The sequence below is a fragment of the Bombus terrestris genome, chromosome 15 (genome assembly GCF_910591885.1).
Source record: "Bombus terrestris chromosome 15, iyBomTerr1.2, whole genome shotgun sequence".
NCBI classification, from domain to species: Eukaryota; Metazoa; Arthropoda; class Insecta; order Hymenoptera; family Apidae; genus Bombus; species Bombus terrestris.
Window position 1 is genome coordinate 7,898,318 of NC_063283.1, and position 18,142 is coordinate 7,916,459.

The 18,142-nt window shown below is 41.4% G+C and overlaps 1 protein-coding gene across 8 annotated transcripts in view; it reads right to left on the bottom strand.

Annotated features, from left to right (window-relative positions):
• LOC100651177 (serine proteinase stubble) overlaps nt 1-18,142 on the bottom strand; it is a 76,963-nt gene that overhangs the window by 52,571 nt on the left and 6,250 nt on the right. For 2 of the 8 annotated variants that reach the window (XM_012317164.3, XM_048412568.1), the window contains exons 2-3: nt 4,547-4,737; nt 3,023-3,321 (exon numbers count right to left, since the gene is read on the bottom strand). The gene's annotated coding sequence lies outside the window, so the exon portion shown is untranslated. The other 6 variants (XM_048412571.1, XM_048412570.1, XM_048412572.1 and 3 more) reach the window with 6 other exon arrangements.

Genomic DNA, 18,142 nt, shown 5'->3' on the forward strand with positions numbered 1-18,142 from the left:
CGAATTGAATCGAATGAAACGATAGAAACAGGTGTCCACACATGTACACATGGTTTCTGTTCCACGAGACACGAGAGCACGATGTTCGACGCCGGCTGGGAGAAAGTAAAAGGGACAATAGATATTCATTGTACGCGTTAGAAGGCGGCGGGTTACACGATCTCGCGCGATTTATTGCCCTGTACCACGGCGCTTTTCCGTTCCGACCTTCTCCATCCTCGTTCCTTCGCTATTTAGAACGATGAACGTTGCAACAGCATTGAAATTTAACAACTAATATAATATAAAATATTTGTACGGAGAATCCAAGGAATAGAGAATTATGTTCATCATTCGTGATTCATAAATGAAACTCGAATGATATATCTAATGAATATTCATAGATGTCACATTTCTCATCTTTTATAGAAAATCAATTTTAAGGTTCAATATATGTATCATCAATCAATTTCACATTAAAGCTATCTTTTCATTTGATTTTGAGGATAAATATATGTTACGATTATGAACATTGAAGAAGTACCCATAAAAATGTTTCGTAGAAAATAGCCGTAAGAAGTCTATGAATTAATAAATCATTATTTTTTGATACATTGAATTATCTTTTTTTAAACCGCTTAAAGACTTACTGCATTTCATCTATGGATCAATGTACATACAACGATGAACTACGTCATTCAGAGTCATGTGAAATTTTATTGTCACAGGAATCACCATCGAAGTAATTTATTGGTACCGTATGTCTTCCGAGGACGTCGCTTTATAGACTCCTGATTACTTCCGGTGATACATTCGTTCGCGAGCGACTAGTCCGCGTCGATTACGCGGCTCGATTTTATCGTGATATATTTATTTGCGTTTCCGATCTGTTCGCGAACCGGTTTGTCCAACAATGTATAACGAGAATACGACCACGTAGCCAGCTGACGATTTATATAATAAAACCGATCGATCTGAATGAATCACGGACTCTATTTTTGTTTTCCATCTTGATTTATGCTGTATATTGACGGAGTAGTTTTTAGAAAATTTATGGAGATGGATAAGTGGTTTGAAAAACAAAACTGACGTTAATCACATTATGCTAGTCGATTTATATTCGATAGATCACAATTATCCAAACACTAGAATATCTATTTATTTATTTATTTATCTACTAAATCACGGGCTCTAGCTCGATGGTACAAAGAAGAAGAGGAGTTACAACAATGAATAATAGCTGTACAACAAAGAAAACAAAAAAAAAGATATAAATATATAAAATATAAGACGTTCAATGGAAGTTAAACTATGATAACGCGTCATTTTCATTGCATTGCTGCGTCGTCTGAACATATAATAAGATCCAGAGAACAGGTAAATTTGTTCGGAGATATTACTCGAATAGTTCCATAATTTGGTGACGGGGTCACTAAATCTAAGATCAAAGATGGAAGACCAAAAAAGCATTGAAGCTAACATCAAACTTAACAAGTCGAAGTAACAGATTTTAAATAGGTCAAAAATTTCAAAAAAAAAAAAAAAAAAAAAAAGAAAATTTCCAACTAGAATCCTAATTCGAATCCTTAATATAGAAATCAAAGTCGAAGACTCTATCAGAGTTACTAACTCAATGAAAACATCTGTGTTCGAAGAACAGGCAAGCTAATTATGCACGATCTGTCCGATTTCCATTAGCGAGGGCTTCACGAGGCTCGTCAGAGCCTTCATTTTTGTTATTCGGAAGGCGTGACTGATTCACAGGAATTAAGTCACTTTCGTTTTAACCTGCCTGAGCGGAATACCAACGATAAAGTGGTAATTCGTGTTATAACAGCCACCCTACTTGGGTTCGTGTTAAACACGTCGCAGAAAATTGCTGAGAATTCACGAACCTGACGCACCATATTTCTTCGTTTCTCAACAAGAGCGGTCGGATTCGGCAGCCAAGTAGGTCGTACGCCTGCTTTTAAAAGCATCCTCTAAGAACGCCGCTAATAAATGTTCTAATTGCGTGATCGTTAATGTATTTCATGAAAAAAAAATTTACGAGCTTCGTGGTTCGCGTTTATTATTTTTTCTCATGATTTCTATCCGCAGTCGAAGAGGATTGAAATGTACAGAGAGATGCTGTATGGAAGAAACAGTATTATTCCGGCGGGAATTCGATAAACTCGCCAACGAGAATTTTTTTCAGATTCACGAAGTCAATGAGCATGAAAGCTAGCTGGAGCAGCTGTCGGTTCGAGGAAAATTTTCCTAGTAAAAGATCGGTAACCTAGTTCGCGACATTCCGCGATGTCTCCGTGTTATTATGCGTTCCTCACGGAATGTTTTTGCCCACGCAAGAAAGTATCTACATAAGAAACAGTGATCGACAGATGTTCCAACGAGCTTCGTAAAAACGAAGAATCTCCAACCTGGATTACAATCGCGTTCCGTGTCTGTTAGTCACCGCAAGTTTCTTGTGAAAAACTTTCGTGTATATTAAATATCAACATAGAAAAGAAAATTCTGAGAATAAGCTGAAACGTTATGTCGAGTGTCGGAACATGACGCAGAGAATTACAAAGTATTAGGTCATTCTCTAAGTAATATCATTTATGTGTAACTTGTACAAGATATGTAATTTCGAAACTTTAAAAAATAAAGTTTACTGTGTATGAAGATCAAAGCAGGAAAACATAGCGTGTAAATAAATATTTGTCAATTTTAACGTCGCTTTGTAATCGAACAGAAGAAATTTCATGTGACACGATGAAAAATGAAAATAACCTGTTAAGCCTAAAGATGTTACTCTTTCAAGAATACTTGGTAAGTTGACGGAGTTTTGTGGAAACAAAGATACGATTATTAAGACACCCAGTATCTTTAACATCTCTATAAATATTACAAGAATTTTCAAAGGGATAATATACTCGTGTCTAATTTCAAAATCAAATACAAGGAATAATCTTACTTGTGATAAAATCCAATAAGATCAAATAGAAGACAATGTTACGGAATGATCGTCTAATAAAATAAAAAAAAAAGCCGAACTCACCGATTTGAAGCAGCTCTCACGTTCTGCGAAGCGGAGCATTCACCCTTTCTTCATTCTTCATCCATTCCTCTGGATCCAGGATCCTCGACAAAAACCTCTGGTCTCCGCGAGAACCCAGACACTGGATCTTCTTTGATCACGATCACATGTGCCACTGAACTCCGAGGAACCACCCCGTGTGTCTGTTCTTCTGGTCGAAAGGTGAAATCCAGTCGAATCCAGTCTGACTGGATGACTGGACGCCTCTTGGATGATTCACCTGTTGACTTTTCCACGGAAATCGATTCACCGTCTACGATCTCGAAGAAGAGAAGAAGAAAGAGAGAGAGATACAGAGAGAGAGAGGGAAAGAAAGAGAAAGAGAAATTGAGACACGTTTCGACTACTGTTCCTAAACGACGTTCAATTAGTATCGGATCGATCACGATCGATCGTTCCCTTCGTGTAACTCCGAACGGTCGATCATCCACGATCGCAGTCACGTTTCACGGCTAGATCCTCAGGTTGAATGGGAGCTCGATCGATATCAGACTCCGTTGATCGGTCGGTTGATCGCGATCCACGGAGGCAGAGGCCACGTCGGGCTCCACGTGCACGCGGTTCGACTACCGGTCGGGCTTTGAGGATCGGCTGATTGCGTCCAGTGTGGACGAGGAACTCGTGGTAGAGAGTAGGGAGCCGCGTGCCTGCAGAAACCACGTGCCGTCTCCCGCCAGGAATACCGGCTTTGATTTCCAATCTCGCTCGTGTCTTTTAATAAGAGGCTATTATCGAATTAAATATTTCCAACTCCATTGTCTTCGTGTGTTCTTCGTAAAAATAACCTTACTAAATCAAATTTCTAAAAATGTGTCCAATCTTTCCTTGGTGTCTGATTTAACAAACCAACGTTATTAAATCAAATTCTCGAAACTCTATTGTCTTCGGTAGAACAATGTTCGTATGTGTGGTTACGAAATGTTTAGAACAAGGTTGAGAGCGATTGTCGTAGTTAGACAATGGTTTAAAATGGTCTATCAAGATATGGTAGATCGGAATAAATTATGAAAATCGTTACAGGCACGAGTGACACGTGCGATCAACACGGCGCGACGCGCGAACCAACACTACGAGCGACGCCGACCCGAGGTTTAACAATCGCATCGACACCGATGTCGCATCGAGGACAGACGAAACGAAACGTAAACAGCCGATAGCGGCACAGGCTTGAACGATCGAAAGGAAAATCTGTCGCGGTTAATTTCTTCGACTAGTAAAACAATGCGTGATTGGAGTTATTCGCGTGACCTGTTTCGACGATTCGACCGAACATAACGATAAGGGAAGACGAAACGTTAGTTTATCGAAGTACACGGTTGTTCGAAATACCTTTTGGACATATCGAACGGGGAGAACAGGGACAAAGAATGGAGGAAGAGAGAGGCGGAGAAAGGGTGAGGCAGGGAGGCCGTTATACGACGCAAAGAGAAGATCGTAGATATATTTACGTATGTAAGGTATACGTATATGTACGTAACTGCCTACCAGTACGGTCCCTCTCGCCTTTGGGCGAAGTGGGTCGACCTCTTGGAGAACAGTCGAGGCCGACGGCCTCCTCTCGCGCTACCTGTCTCGTCCGAACGTCTAGTCCTGTGTCTCCTCCCTCTGTGGACATCGCTGCGAGCCATCGTTAGAAGGATCGTCTCGATACTCACGTCCCTAGGATATTACCTTGCCTGTGAGATTGTATAAGATTGGTTAAATGAGAATGGAATTCGATGGTATCTATAGTGGCTCACAAAAGTATTTGAACATTTATCGCAGGAAATTATGTTCACATTGTTGTATATGTTATGTAAAATATTTGGAAATTTAATTAGCATTATAATGAAACACGGCTGTCAAGATTATATCGATCAAATTTGAAAGCAATTTGAAGATTATAGAAATTACAAGATGTTTATTTCAAGTACGTTTCATAAAAATTAGTAAACAGCATAAATATAGGAATTGCAGGATATCGCAAATATATATTTAACAAAAATTAATACACAGGATGGCTGGTCTTAAGTATACAGTAAGCGTTGCATATAGTTCCACTGAATATCCAGGTTTATTAATATAATATGATTATTAGCCTAAAACCTAGTCCCATTAGGTAGACTATTATTATAGTAAGATCGTTCGACATAACTGTTGTAATTCATGACATTACTGGTGTAGTCGTTCTTATTGTGAAATCGAGTGAGGTAAAAGGAACATGAAGCGCGCGAGCACGATGATAGCAAGCTAAGAGAAGAAGATGGAAAGGATAGGAAAACGAAACCTCGCCTCTCCGCGGCCAAGGATCATTAATATTCCTGCATCGGCTGATTTCTACGGGAAGTTTTCGAATTGAAATATCGCCACGGCTTTAGACACAACCGAAACGCGGTCTACGCCTCTCGACGCCACTCTCACCAGTTTTTGAAGTTTTCGCTCTAATTCGCTGGCCTAACGAGTACCGTCTTCTGCGAACCAGCAAGAAAAATTTGCTGCGCAACCACGTCCCCGTTTAATTGTTCCTCCAATTGACTAACTAATTCGTTTCTTCCATTCTATTTCGAATTGTATGTCGTTGCATCAATTGTTTTTCCCTACAAGAAGAAAGAAGAAAAGGGTTTAAATAAATTGTACTTACGTATTGAAAATTAAATGGTATCAGTCCATGTATAATAGAGTTCATCAATTTTTGCTTACTATCTATTCTTCCTTTCGCACGATAGAAGCTCACGTTCAAATTAGTGATTTCGATTGGCAAAGAATCGATTAAATCAGATAAAATCAACTGAAATTTCGTTCCAACAAATGCAGTTTAGATAAATGGAGTTGTACTGTATTTTTGAACGACAGTGTAGACGAGTATCTTCTATTTGCTTATTCCGTGAATACGGAATTGTAGGAGCATCTACGGTTCGCTTGTAGCTTCGAGATAATAGCATTTGAATATTTACTTTCCCCGAAATTGCTCGTTCAACTCGAGCAACTTAATTACATCGCAACGTCATGGCCGGAATATCGCCACTTATTTATGAATATTATTATGAAAGCACAAACGCCCGAGTTTCCTTTCTCAACAACTTCGTATCGTTTATATTTGCATTCTGAAACCACTCCTACAGAATTCCGATCGTTATCAGCTAGATATATATACTTAGATGTACCTGGTGAAAGATCTTTGGCAGAATAGAAACACCTTATGTGGAAATAAGACACCGTGTCGCTGCTTTTCAACCTAAAAAAACAATCCCACCTGTCAAACCTAAAAAGATGAAAAATATTGCAAGTTTCGAGTGACTCTAATAAGACGAACGGGCATCTGGATTTTTGATAGAACAGTAGAGAGAACGGTGAGAAGAAAAGTAAGACAGTTAAATCGTTGACAGTCATAGAAACAATGAAGAAAGAATCGCTTTCACAATAAATGGAGAAACAGATGTGGCGTTAAGGACATTCGTTGGGAGATAATGCATCGTGTGTATCGAGCGCAGCCGGACGCTCTCCGACGCGAAATGCATTTCCTTTCTCGGCTCGTAACTGGTGCGTACGCCGTGGAAATAATGGCCAATTCTGCATACGCGTTCACCATATTGTTACAGAAGGTTCCTCGTTGATTATCTGGCACAGGAGAAACTTTTTAGTTTCGATATCCCATGAGGATTAACGCCGCGCGCAGTCGACGACGTGTAGATAATTGCCGACAAACAGAGCCACTCTTCCAATTAGCCCGGAGGAATTAACACGTTTCACGCTGGGCATATTTAAAGCTATCGTTTCATCGTATTTACTAGAAAATAATTACTATTGTCACGAGGTTAACAAGGCAAAATTCTATTTTCGCGAATAGCTCCTAATACACAGTGTCTTAGTGATCATGACACAATCGGCAAGGGAGTGACTGTACGTAAAAGAGTAAATCGACAATATAGGGACAAATGACATTTTTAAGACGATCGAGTTTGAAAATTTGTCAAGTGGATATATTCGAACTTGGTTAATTTCGCACTGGACAGAAGCGAATATACCAAACAAATTTTCGAATTGAATTTTCTAGATACGAAGCGCAGCGCCGTATAAAAAAATGTTGTTTTATATTTTCGATCCATTTTTTCACGAATAATTAGCAATTTACCGATTGTACCGTGATGATTGGAACACCCTGTATAACGAACTATTCGTCAGCGAACAGCTGGCTTCGTTATCGTTTTGGTTTTTCGTCGCGATGATTAACAACGCGAAGATTTTACGGATTTCTCATAGCGTCCACATGCCGGGTCCGATCTAATCACGGAAAAATACCGCGACGTTTCTGCACGCTGATAACTCGACGACCTGGTGAAAATTGCCGCGTTAATTAAGCCGCTGCTTTGTATTAAACGCGTCCACTAATTGCGAACGCGTGAGCCAAGATATATTGCGATGAGCTAGATACCGAAGAGAGAGAAAAATAGAGAAATAGAAGGAAACGTTTATAGGAGGCTCGCGAGTCCTGGCCGCGTATAAAAATCCGGCGATTCAGAGTGGAAATGTCAGGTAAACGCCTGATGAAACCGAGACTCTTTTTCCTTCAGGTGGTAAATGGGTAATTGACACGATTAATTAACCCCTTTTCCGTACTACGCTCTTTGTTCCGCATTGTCGTTTCAACTGCCTCGACTCCTAACCTTTGCAGCAAGTTTCACTTGTAATCTCCTATTATTATCTGACCGTAATAGAAACCTGACGTGACTTAAACATCGACATCCCTCAAACTCGTCCAGTTTACTGTTCTAGGCTTTTCGACGTGACAATTCCCTCGTTTCTGTTGATGTGACGCGAACCGCCTGACCTATGTAAGCTTACACTACAAAATATGAATAAATATTCTGGGGCAATGAGTACTTTTATCGTGTAATATAAGTAGTACACCTTATCGTACAGGTTGGCTAATACATCATATAGAAGAGAAATGGATTTCTTAATTACGTTACCGATATGGTACCATTTCTTTGGCTAATGGGAAGACACCAAGATACGTTGCGAAGCTCGAGGAGATCGAGACACGCGGTTAAGATGCATTTTCTTTTCACGGTACACTTGCGTCGCGTATATCGCGGCCGCCGTTGATTCCATTGTTTCCACTCGGACAGCGGAGGTCCGACAGGACTACGTTGAAAAAGGAATTTCTCCTCGTTGCTTAACAATCGCTTTCTTTTTTCACTGTTACCTGTTCGACGTTCTTTTTCCCTTCGTCGATATCTTTCATCGTGACGTTATCGAGCTCAGCTATGTTTATCGGATTAGAGAAGCCTTCCTCGAGGATCAAAAGGAAACTTACGTGGCACTGCTTCGCAAATCGGCCAATTCATAAAATATAATAGCTGTCCTAAGATCTTCGAGCGGAGGTGTAACAGTGCACGTCCAATATCAATCTGCTTGCAATTTTAATTTTCGTTCGGTATCTTTGTTGCAATATCCTCCGCGATCTTCGATAGGAACGCAGCGGTAATTGTATCACGCGAAATCCGGCTTTAACGTTACGGCATAAATCGCGTAGGCAATCTTGGCTTTGCATACATTTAAAATACATGGCGGACCCTCTGCGGGGGACCAGACTCATTTGGAATGCGTGGTGGCCCGGGGATGCACGCAGCCGATTAGCCGAACCGGAATTCACCACGCCACCGGATGAGATGACTTAGAAACCGTCCTCCTCCTCCCCATTTCGGTCATCGACGTTACACGAATGCTCGAAATTGCTGGCTCGGCTTGGTCTCGTTAATTGCGCCTCGTTATAAGAGTAGCCGCGTAGAAAATAAAAAAGAAAACGGAAGAAAGAATAATGGAGAAGGATGCACTTGGTTGTTGCATCGACGACGACACGCGTGTTCGAGTTCGATGGGCTTGCTTACCACGGGGTGGCCCCGAGGTATTCCACCGAGAAAAATGTAGCAAGTTCTTGTTGCCTTGTAACGATGCGTGCTAAGTGAAATTTTAATTAGGACGGCCCTCTTTGGATCTCGTGTAAGGGCTTGCTAATTGCGCGTGTGGGCTCCTTCGGCGATGATACGAGATTCACGACCACCTACGCTGAGAGTTTTAGGTTAGAGTCGCAGACTGACGGAGTGTTTTACCAATTTATGCCTGAAAAATATAGTTTCAGAAAACGTTCCCGTACTGTTATACAGAAACGAATTTTAACATGTCACTTTTGTGGCGTTGTTTATAGTTTTCGAATTAAATATGCAAAATAAAAAATATATTCCAATACAATATATATGTGATATCTTCTTCTTTAGTTATATGCGTATATAAAAATACGAATATGCACGAACGTCTATCTAAAGTGTAATAATCATCTCCATGTTAAAGCCGTACATCGCAATTTAGATTACGCTGTTTAGATAATCCTCGAAAATCATTTTATATCTCCATATCCGGTAGAATATTACCGATTCAAGTGAACATTTCATCGCTATCCGGCATCAACTACGTTAACTATGTAAGTACATGTAGCAGAATTTACCGACAGTATGGGATTTAATGGAATCAATATCCGTTCACTGGGAAACTTGGAAACTAAAGTTGAGCTAGATAAAGCCGCAACTTTGAATATTGCTCGTTTCGACGAGCCGCAGCCTTGATCGTTGGAAGCACGACAAGGAGGAACACAGGCGAGAATGAAACTGGCACGAGGCATAAATTCGATTCGCTGCGCCGATTCGTGCCGAATTTTCGTGGCGTGTGTGCGCCCCTAATTGACACGGACGGCGATGGCAGGTTTACGACGGTCTAAAGAGGAATTTCCACGGGCGAAACCCGCAGGTTTATTGGACGAGACGCAGTTAAAAGGTCCCCCTTTACGGAACTTGTCACGCACGATTCCGATCTCTGACTCTGTACATTCTTCCCTTTCCCTTCGCGACGAACACGTTCCTCTTTGTCGCGTTTTCGTTTACCCTGCGGTTGAGCCAAGTCTTCGTCCTTTTCCTCCTCGACGGAAGTGGGTCACTTGGACCACGGTCGGCCACAAAGACAACGGCTCGTCGTTGAATTGAATTTATTTACGCCGCTCTGTTCATCGCGCGTAATTGAGTTCGATATCGATCGAGATGTCCTCTTAGTCCCTGTCCACTTCTTACCTTCTATCCTTTATTCTGTCTTTCAGACTCGTTCGCCTTTGCCGGGCAATTTGGTTCGAGAGTACTCTCTTCGTAGAGGGTTGGTCCGATGGAATATTACAATCCCTGGTCATCCAATCAGGACCACTCGAAATCTACGATATTTGTCACGTTTCTTAGTAAAATTAAGCGGCGTAGACGAATTCTAGTAGCAAGATTTTATTAATTACTAAGATTCAAAGGCTCATCTCGATAATGAATTGAATATATTTGTAGCAGAGTGAAGGCAACTCGTGTAATGACTGTTTTACACCGTGTAAAGTCAGGAATTTTAATTTAATAAGCAGCGCAACGAGCCACGAAACACGCTACATAGAATGAAGAGAGAACCAAAAAGATCGTCGAGAACACACGAATCTCTCTTGGATTTACTATGTTGGTCGTAACACTTCCGTAAATTATACAATAAAATCCGAAGAACGGTGTCATTGGCGGCAGACGGGTCGTTTCGTTTTAGCTTCGTCGTTATAATCCTCTTGGGTCTTAGACGATCGAGTTTACATTTCTCAACGGCGGTGCCACTTCGCAAGTGTATTAGGGAATTGCGTCCATAATACTGTCGACACATTATTAACTAATGCATTAACTAATATAATCTTAACTATCTAAAACTTAGATGCTAGGCTCTTGGTTGTACCGTCGACATAACTGCTGAATTTCTGCTTTTGTACATTTTAACGAAAATAGTTGGCAGGACGAACGAAACTGTAATTATTAACTAAACCGAGGATACTTTAAGATTCAGCGTGAAGCTGGCATAACGCGTTGAAGAGATAGTCGAGCCTGTTGCAGGGTCGACTCTCTCTTCTTAATTATCGACCACGTCTCCAACAGAATTCCCGTTCTCGTCGTGGCCCCTTCACGGGAACGCACTTGCGTTTAATTGCTTTTCAAGGACAGAGAAACGACGGAAATGGAGGAGCAAACGGGCGATCGATCTGCAGGACGAGCCACTCGATACGTTTTTTTTTTTTGCCTCCTTACTTATTCTTTTTGAAATATTTGTTTTATTTTTAATCGTGAGAAGTTTGATGGCGGTTATGATGCTTGAACGAAGGGCTCCGTTTATTCTTTCGTAATATTTGTTTTATTTTTAATTGTGAGAAGTCCGATGGTGGTTGATAGCTGGGTTAAGGGCCCTGTTTATTCTTTTGTAATGTTTCTTTTATTTGTAATCGCGGGAAATTGTTGATGGTGGTTGATGATTGAATTAAAGGCTCCGTTTATTCTCTTTTAATTGCCTCCGCTCGATATCCCCACCCCTCCTCTAGCCCTCAGAATTTCCAATAAACTTAACAAACGCACGCGGCGGTACGACGAGTGCCAGACGTGGCAATATATTTTAATTAACTCGATATCAGCGATAAATAACAACTTCGCCGCGAGTTTTTTGGTACAGTTAAAACACAGTTAATCGCATGCCTGACGACGAGCCATGTTCTTTCTTTCCGATATTCGTCCCTCCGTGCCTCGTTATTCAACTGATTCCGAGATCTATAAGAAATCGAAACGCGTTTCTTCTTTCTCCTTTTCTGAACTATTCGAAATCGTATTTATCGTCAGGGTTATTAGCGACTACCTATTAGAAGACAATTAAAAATAATTTTATTATTAGAAGATAATTCGTTAAAAAACAGATATATATGCCGATACTTTTTGTAGTCATTATACATCGTGTATAATAACTGACATTTGTACGACATGCGTTGTGTCGCCGTTGGTCGTGGTGGTGGTCAGAAACGTATAAAGAAGCATTGAATAAAATGTGGTCGAGAAAAATAGAAATTGCGAGAAATAAGCGATGATTCTAGGTATTTTCGAGGGAATTTCCCAAAGGCTGCATGCTGCATGCTGCTAGCATGCTGAGAGGCTATACGTTAGGGAGCCAGGGATCAAGAACCACTATGCACCATCGATAACGTTCACGCATTCCTGTAACGTGTCGCAGAAACGCGAAGAAAAAGCGGTGGCAACACGCGATAACGGTTGCCGGGATCTTCGTCGTGTCACTGGGTCGCAATACACATTTTCTAGCGGCATTTTCTGACCCCGCTTCTCGCCGCATCCGTTCACCACGGGGTACACCGGAATGATGATAAATACAAGGAGAAACATTTCCTAGGGGAGATATTAATTTGTTCCGTCTGTTGCGTATGGCAACAGGGACGCGATATTATACTACCGCTCATCTATACTTTCCGTGTATTTTGTCATTTTCATATTGACAGCTTTGTATCTCGTCTTTACGTCGCCCAGAGCTGTGTTTACATACTTCGATAATCTGTACTTTAGTATCTTCAGCTGTCTTGAATATCTTTACAATCTTTAGATATTCTTTGTCTTATTTTTATTACGGTCTTTCATCGATTCTTTCTTTTCTCTCTCGATATTGGTTATCGTTCTTACGGCTTATAATTCCTCGTGGTACGTTGGCGCTTTCGTTTTAGTGGAATCCCTTTTCTCTTGCCTTCGTGCTATTTCCTACGACGTGAATCTCGAATAAATAAATTATAATGTTCGAATGAAATTCCTCTTGCCGAAATAAATCTTGAAAAGAGTGCGAACCTTCAGCTACTTATTTGTTATCTAATCCCTTCGAAAATGTCCAGGAAGTCTCGTCAACCGACTACGCGTTTATCGACGCTGCTGTTTTAACTCGACCAATGAAATTCGTACGTATAATTGATGGGATTAACCGCTGTCGAATTTTTCATCGAGTTGAAACCATCGCAAGGTATCATGGATTACGGAGGCGCAATTAAACGAAGCACACTGAGATTTATCATCGCGAAGCTAATTAAAAAGTGGGAAACGAGAGATCGCTCGTTCCGTTCTGTAAACCGGCATTGGCCCAGTAAGAATCTTCGTGAAACATTCGGCTGTAAAATTAACCATTCGTTCCGTACACTGTCTCTTCCAGCTTCGGTGCACTCGAATCCCTCGATTTATCTTATTTCGCCGGTCGGCGAAGTTCTTAGCGTCGCCGATGGTATTTCGATACATTCGCGAGCTTAAGTCTCGATCTTCGTTTGAGATACGACGTCTCGTACGATCTGGCCGTGCTCCAACATTCTTTCCCCCTGGTGATTTTACTTTGTATACTACGACGATGTATTGTCGACTACGACGAACGCCGAGCGAATACCAGCGATATTTCGACGTTCTCGCGAACACAAGCTTTGAAAAATTCGTTAAAGCATAAAACGTGATAAGAATGGGAATATCGGAGTCTCTATCGGTGCTTGACTTTTACCACTTCGCATTTGTTGAGAAAATAAGAGCGGAAATAACGTCGTTTTGAAGGTTTACCTTCATTTTCTAAAATTGCGTCCTCGGTACCGGTTATTGTCGCCAACATGCGAGTAACGTTACGTAATACGTGGTAATTTTCGGAATCACGAGATCGTCGGCCTGATAAAAAGATGGCGAATCAAAAGGAGAAGGATGAAAGTGCCGGTTGGCGAGACGCGCGGTTTCGTAATAACGCTGAATGGGAAGAGGAAGCAGATGGAAAAAAAGCAGGTGGAAGTCGTGGGTGGAAACGAGCCAGTCTATTGTTTGTCACGGGCAACGATCTTGACGCTTTGCCTGAGTCTACAAGCGCGTGCATGCGCGTGCTCGTTTCGCAGAACGTTGAAATAAACGCGGCCTTGTTCTGCATGTTAGACGAAACCTTGAAGAGAAGATTGAAAAAGTATTAACGCTAACTTCTATCCTTCTAATGGATTTTTAATCTCTATTATCTGTTTCGCTGTTGGTCAAATACCATAACTGAATCTCTCAGAAGCTGCTGATCGACTTCGCTTTTTATGGGCCTTCTGATCGAACAAGATTCCATCGCACAAATACACGATTACACAAACATACGGCATAAGTACTTTTTGCAGAGAGTTTCTCGATTGCAAGTTGCAGAAGTACGCAAGAAGAAGAAAACGCACGTTCGTTGCGTGTGCATTAAGCGTAATCGAAGCGTTTCTCGAGTAGCAAAAGAAATCATCCACGAGGATCGACGTTTCTGAATGAACGGACTGTCGCTGGCGAAACGAAAGCCTCAATCAGTTTGCAACGGCGCGTGTGAGTCGGCATAACGATGGGGACAATGCACACTGGTGAAAGTTCGCACGCAGACAAGATGCAGAGGCATTCGTCTCGGGGATGCGCGCTGAGAACAGAAATCTTTCGCCTCGCCGTGATTCTGTCGAAGGAACGTTGCCAACTATAGATTTCGCGAACAAGGAGAACGCACATCGTATCCTTCTATCCTGTAAACGCGATGAAAACTTCTTCGAATCACCTACTGCCGCTTCGTAGTTACATTTTGATATTGCAGAATATTATTATTTTCACTACTTGGATCGACCTAAGTCAATGGAAACATGACGATCGTGCGGTTTCAAGCGATAGAAACGTGTCGATCGACGATTTCTTTCAGCAACTTGGAATAGTGGCTGTCTGATGTTTGAGAATATTATTATTTCGTCACGTATAGAGTCGTTTAATAAGATCCATTCGGTTTCCAGGTAATAAGCTCAGGATTGTCGGCAATTTTACATTTCGAATTTCTAAAGAAATCCAAGGCGACGAGAACGATCGTAGAGAGAGAGTCGTTCGTTCGACTTCGCGTTTGACTTGCTTCCAACCTCGTTTCTCACACGTAAATGGGGGAACGATTTGCGAGAGAATGGCTAACCGTTCACCTCGGGGCCACAATCTTTTTCTCTGTCGGAGCCACTTGTCCCTGTCATCCCCGAAATTGCATTGTTGCACGCGAACAGAGACACTACGTTTCAAAAAAACATCCTCCGTCTTCCAGTACTTTTACCGATCGTTCTTCTTAAACGTCGCCCCGTTTATGTATTCGACGTGACGTTTAACAATTCCACTCGTCCTAACAAAAAGCTTCGCTGCCCTCCGTCCTCGTCCATGTTTGTCGTAATCCGAATCGTTACTTCACATCGTTAGAGAATTTCTTAAATTTCAGAAAAACACGGAGAGAATCGTTATCGGTACGAAAGTGTTATTAGTTACAGAGAAAAATTGTTAATACGCCACGTTTCGACGTTCAACGTTCCGATACTTCGAGATCCCAAAAAATTAATCCCAGTAGCAGGTTTAAAGCACAAAAGCGCATCGTAGGGAAGAGGTTTCATCTCGGTGAAATAGCGAGGGGAGTTTGTCGCGACTGGAGGCCAATTGGGAAAAGTTACGCTTTATTCCTCGACAAAACGGCTGGTCCCCGATCGCCTCACCCTCGATAGCCTCCGATAATCGAGGCTTGCGGCTTAAAGCCGCCCTTTTACCGGCACGATCGTGGAAAAAATATTGCTGATGTTCCTCCTATCCGCCTGTCTTTTCACGTATACGATTTTTAATCCAACATCTCGATAAAATTTAATCGAGCAGGATATTGCCGTTTCGATGGAAACGCGATCTAAAGCGCACTTGATCTCGCGTCCACGCGTATTTTCCGCTTTGTCGGAATTTCCATTTATTTGATGTCACGTGGAGGTACCGATGGCCTCGAATAGCCGAGCCTCCCACTGCATTGTTAAAAGATACGAACGAACCTCGTACGACGAAACATTGTTTTTGCTGGATGATTTACTGCCTATAAATCGCCGTCCTCGGTTTTTCGTTATTGCACCAGGTGGACACGGTATAATCGAGGTACGCTTTCGAGCATTGCGATATCTTTCGCGTATACGTGTTCGCAATTCGTTAAAAGCATGGTCGAAAGTGTGCGTTCAATTGAGAAACTCTCGATGAAATTGATCTTTGTCAAATTTTTATTCCTCTTTTATTTCCTCGAAATGTTACGAAATATTAGGTTGTTGAAAAGGTGATAGATTTGAAGAAAAGTTTGCAGATTATATATTTTTACGGAATTAGAATTTTATTAAACGATATGTACCTAGGTGCTCGGATTTGCTTCTTGAGAATTGAAATGGTCAAGAAATAAAGTTGATCAATTTGGATTCTAAGAGACTTATATTTGTTACAAGCCACAATTTTTCCATCGTTATCGTACAATTTTCCTTCCATAATTCACGCGTTAAGACGTTAGAGGTTTCCACGGCTATAAAAGAAAAATGGTCTTATGCGAACGTTGTAAGAAGGCTTTCCCAGTAAAATTCAATCAATCTGTGTCGGAGTACTTTGCAACTGGGAAAGTACGCCCGCCAATAACGGCAGCATTTGCATGGACAGTGAATTAGGGTTGGAGAGTACCCTGGGAATCTTCGCTCGAGCTTCTGGTCGCTTCGTGAAATGGGTCGAGGCAATTTCTATGCAAAGTATCAGCGGATAAAGCGAATTCTCGAGCAGGCGAACAGACGCCTCTAATCAGAGTGCAAGGGCCGTCGCGACGCCCTTGTACGTGCGCGTCGTCGAAGCTTTCTCATTTGCGACTCAACGAGATCTTATTTTCGGTCAAAATTACCCAGCCAAATACGCTCCAACTTAATGAATTTTATTTTCACTTGAAATTACGTCGAACACCCGTTGGAAACATTTTGTCATCATTGAAATGCAATTCGATACGTATGAATTAATTGCAGATTTTTTATGTCTATCGAGATGCAAAAATATCCAAATTCTCCGTCATAATATCCTTCAAATTGTATTAATGAAAATACGAATTCGCACAAACATAAGCCTAATAATTATTGTTATATAGCATAATTATATGCTTGAAATTCTGGTCGACGAATACTTCGAAGTTCAAAGCACGCTTCAGAAGAAAGCGCAACATCTTCAAACGGTTACAGACCTTACAAAGTTCGAGGAGTATAATGGCGGAATTTCAGATAGCTGAAACAGGCAAAGCCCTGGGTCGCAGGATAAAACGCGTCATCGCATATTTCACGAGGTCACGCGTATCGAAGGGACGATTTATCGTCCCAGAAGGATGACTCCCGTATGCTGTGTGCACACCACGCAGTCAGGAGGCTCGTAAGTTCTCGCCGAAAGCTCACACTCGAAGCCAGATATATTTCTCCGGTTGATCCCGTGACACGGTCCACGATATACAGTTACGAAAGTTGCGTAACAGGGCCTCGAACCTGGCAACGTTATAAATATAAAAAAATAACGGTACAGGCTGTACGGTGGACATTGTGTCCAGCCACCCTGCTGCTCGTTATCGTCGCCTTTCCATCGATACTCTCGCTTCCAGTTAATTAGCTTACGACTTTTCGATGTTTTACTACCGTATACGAAAAATTCGTCAATAACTGATTCTCGAAATGATAAACACGTATGTGAAACGAAAGACGAACGAGACGGAAAGCAATCGAAAATTTACAGTAATTGTAAGAAGTTTTTATTTTTATGGATAACGAATTTAATCTGACATTTTCTATTGGTAATTCTATTTTCAGCGGACACGTGCAATTAATTATTGAAACGATAAACGTGATAGGAAAATGAGGAATCTTTTATTTCTGAGAGAAACGAGTATTATACTTGTTACTATACTCGTGAATTCGTGGATCGATTATCGAGATGGATGAATGGATGAAAGGAAAACGGAATTAAAAATTGGGAATTGTACGAGTATCCATTTTTTAAAGGAAGCAGGCGTAATTTCGTTGAAATATTCCATTTTCGATGTTTTACTACCGTCCTCGTGAATTTATGGACTGATTAGTGAGATGATAACCACGTGAAGCAAAAAAAGGGACGCAAAGAAATTCTAGGAACTTTCGACTTTTAAGGGAAACTAAACGGGATTTCGTGCAACTATTCGCGATTTTCCTGGGAACCGGAAGATTTCACGGGAATCCCACGAAGCGTACGGTCAAATCGCTTGACACGAATTACATCGTCGGCTCAAGGTTGTCCAAGAAACCTAAATTTACTTAACTGTCGTCAAATTGACTTTACGGCTGCCGGTCGAGAAAGTTTGCACGGCCTCGAAATCGGTCTCCATTAAGAAAGCAAT